The following is a 3,871-nucleotide window of genomic DNA, read 5'->3' on the forward strand; positions in this document are numbered from 1 at the left end:
CAGATTACACCACGTACACGCCAGACGGTAGCACGCACGATAGCACGTACACGTACAGCGGTACAGCGGAGATACATGACGTACACGCGGGTACACGACGGTACACGCGGGTACACGCACGCTACACCGGCAGATACACACACGTAGCATGCGGTAACGGAGCATACATGGCACGTACACGGCAGGTACACGCGGGACACGCACGTACACGCAGATACACGCACGTACACGTACACGCAGATTACACGCGGGTACACCGCACGTGGCACGTAGGGGTACTCGCAGGTAACACGGGTAACACGCAGATACACGCACGTACACGCGGGTACACGAGGAAATACAACGCAGCGTACACGCGGTACACGCACGTGAACACGCAGGTACACGCAGTACACGCGGGTTATACGCACGTACAGTAAGATACACCGCAGCGTCACACGTACAGCGCAGATACACGCACGTACACGCGGTACACGGAGATACATTGCACGAACACGCGGGTAACCGCACGTAACACGCTGGTACACGGACGTACACCGGCAGGTACACGCGGGTACAGCGCACGTACATGGTTGAAGCACCGCCGTGTCCGTGCGTGTATCTGGCTGGCACGTGAGTGTACCCGGTGTACGTGCGTGTATTGTGTGTACCCGCGTGTATGTGCGTGTACGTGCGTACCCGCTTCCGTGGTGATCTGCGTGTACGTGTACGTGCGCTATCGCGTGTATATCCTGCGTGTACCCCGCGCGCACCGTGCCGTGTACCCGCGCCGCCTGCCGTGAGGAGGTCACCCGTGTGATAACACACAAGCTGCATCGTGGACGTTGGCGGTTTTTTTACTCTGGGAACTGCGGATCGCGTGTACAACGCGCGGATACGTGCGTGTATCTGCGTATACGTGTACATGCGTGTTCTGCGTGCACGTGCCGTGTACGTGCGTGTACCGCGGGTACACGGACATACACGCACGTACACGCACGTACACGCACGTACACGCACGTACACGCGGGTACACGCACGTACACGCAGGTACACGGAGATACACGTACGTACACGCGGGTACACGCACGTACACGCAGGTACACGCACGTACACGCACGTGCACGCGGGTACACGCACGTACACGCACGTACACGCGGGTACACGCACGTACACGCAGGTACACGCAGGTACACGCACGTACACGCGGGTACACGCACGTACACGCAGGTACACGGAGATACACGTACGTACACGCGGGTACACGCACGTACACGCAGGTACACGCACGTACACGCGGGTACACGCACGTACACGCAGATACACGCACGTACACGTACACGCAGATACACGCACGTACACGCGGGTACACGGAGATACATGCACGAACACGCGGGTACACGCACGTACACGCTGGTACACGCACGTACACGCGGGTACACGCACGTGCACGCACGTACACGCAGGTACACGCACGTACACGCGGGTACACGGAGATACATGCACGAACACGCGGGTACACGCACGTACACGCTGGTACACGCACGTACACGCACGTACACGCGGGTACACGCACGTACATGCGTGAACCCGCGTGTACGTGCGTGTATCTGCGTGCACGTGAGTGTACCCGCGTGTACGTGCGTGTATCTGCGTGTACCCGCGTGTATGTGCGTGTACGTGCGTGTACCCGCGTGTACGTGCGTGTATCTGCGTGTACGTGTACGTGCGCGTATCTGCGTGTATACCTGCGTGTACCCGCGCGCACGTGCGTGTACCCGCGCGCACGTGCGTGTACCCGTGTGTACGTGCGTGTACGTGCGTGTATCTGCGTGTACCCGCGTGTACGTGCGTGTATCTGCGTATACGTGTACATGCGTGTATCTGCGTGCACGTGCGTGTACGTGCGTGTACGTGCGTGTACCCGCGTGCACGTGCGTGTATCTCCGCGTACCCGCGTGTACGTGCGTGTACGTGTACGTGCATCTGCGTGTACCCGCGTGTACCTGCGTGTACCCGCGCGCACGTGCATGTACCCGCGTGTACGTGCGTATACCCGCGTGTACACGCGTTTACGTGCGTGTATCTGCGTGTACGTGTACATGCGTGTATCTGCGTGCACGTGCGTGTACCCGCGTGTATGTGCGTGTACCCGCGTGCACGTGCGTGTACGTGCGTGTAGCCGCGTGCACGTGCGTGTATCTCCGTGTATCTGCGTGTACGTGTATCTGCGTGTATGTGCGTGTACGTACGTGTATCTCCGTGTACCCGCGTGTACGTGCGTTTATCTGCGTGTACGTGCGTGTACCCGCGTGTATGTGCGTGTACCCCCTCTGTGCGTGCCTGCCTGAGCAGCCATTGTTTACAAAATTGCCTAGCTTAGCCTCGTTTTCGTGCGATGACCCCCAGGTCATGAATAATATTTAAGACTGGTCTATAGGCATCAACTATGGTTACAATGTCCTGTCTTTTTTTATTTATTAACTCGAATGTATGTGCGTGCGTAACTGTAACCCTCCTTAACTGGTCAATTTGGCGATACATTCATTGCTCCGCATGCTCCTTTAATGTGGTTCATAGTTTGCCGATTCTTCCAGTCCTGTGTGCTCAATGACTGTCGATGACGTACGTGCGATCCGGGGACCGTTCTCAGAGCAATCACAAATACTTCATAACTATCACAAGCCTTAATAGGTCACAACAATAATGTGACACACGACAATGTTGCACAACGTGCACGATTCTTCAAGCACATTATTTACTGCATTTAATCCTAATGATGTGATAACTATTCTTGTTTCTGACGAAGAGTCGGCGAAAATTTTTATTCGGTGCACTCAGTTGTGAGGACTCCTTTGCATCATGCTGTTTCTGCTACATTAATTGCAATTCTCTCGAGTCCTTACGGTTGCTCCTCTCTCTTCGCGTGCTTGTACATACGAACCCCGTTAGTCATGATCATGTCCGTATCGAGCACGTAACTGGATCACACTTCTGACAGCAGTATGTGTGTATGTAGCATCCGTATAGTGTTGGATGTAAACACATCAGGTGTGAAACGAGACGGTGTATACGCGAAAGAACAAAACACCCGGTATGTAACATTGGGAACGCGTACGGGCTTTAAAGGATCAAGACGGCCGACCATGCTTGGTAGTTCTATTTCCTCAAGAAATATGAAGTAGGCTTTTATTTGTTAAGTTTTTTTCTTTAGTAATTTTTGGTGTGTCGACGAAGAGAAAACGCAACAGGTAGACGCTTTTCCTCCCCCTCGCCGTTCTTTGCACCACAGCATATTCTCTAATTACTTCTCTTCTACTGCTCCGTTTCATCTTCTTCATTTCTCAACCTGCCCCTCCTCTGATCCTAATGGGGTTAGCCGCTAGCTTTGTCAGCAGGTGGCGCAGCGGGAGTTAGAGGTGTTACAACGATTGCGCAATCAACCGGTCAGTTGGAAAGATACAGGAATCACGAATAACCGATCGTATCGTCATAGCGATATAACCAAGTTAAAATGCCTTCGTAAAGTCTGCAGCGATCACTTCAGAGATGCTGACTATACTAGCACACTTTTAAGTAAGTGTAATATCGAAAATAGCTTGTAAACATTAGTTATTAGCTCATTTTGACTTTGAGGTTTGCAGTAGTTTTCTTGCGTATTCCATGCAGTCTATAGATTATAAAAACAACTGTTAGTGTTATCATTGACAGCATTTATCGCTACAGAGCAGTATAATTATAATAGGACAATGCCAGTGGCAACGTTCAGCTGGTAATTGGTAAATAATCGAGGCCAGGTGTCTCTAGTACGAGGTACCAGTACCTGGTACCAGGTACTTGGCTATATTTCGTATCAAGAGCGTATTAAGAAGGCCTTCTTAATACGCTCTTG

This window comes from Priapulus caudatus, unplaced genomic scaffold (genome assembly GCF_000485595.1).
Source record: "Priapulus caudatus unplaced genomic scaffold, Priapulus_caudatus-5.0.1 Scaffold812, whole genome shotgun sequence".
Lineage (NCBI taxonomy): Eukaryota > Metazoa > Priapulida > Priapulimorpha > Priapulimorphida > Priapulidae > Priapulus > Priapulus caudatus.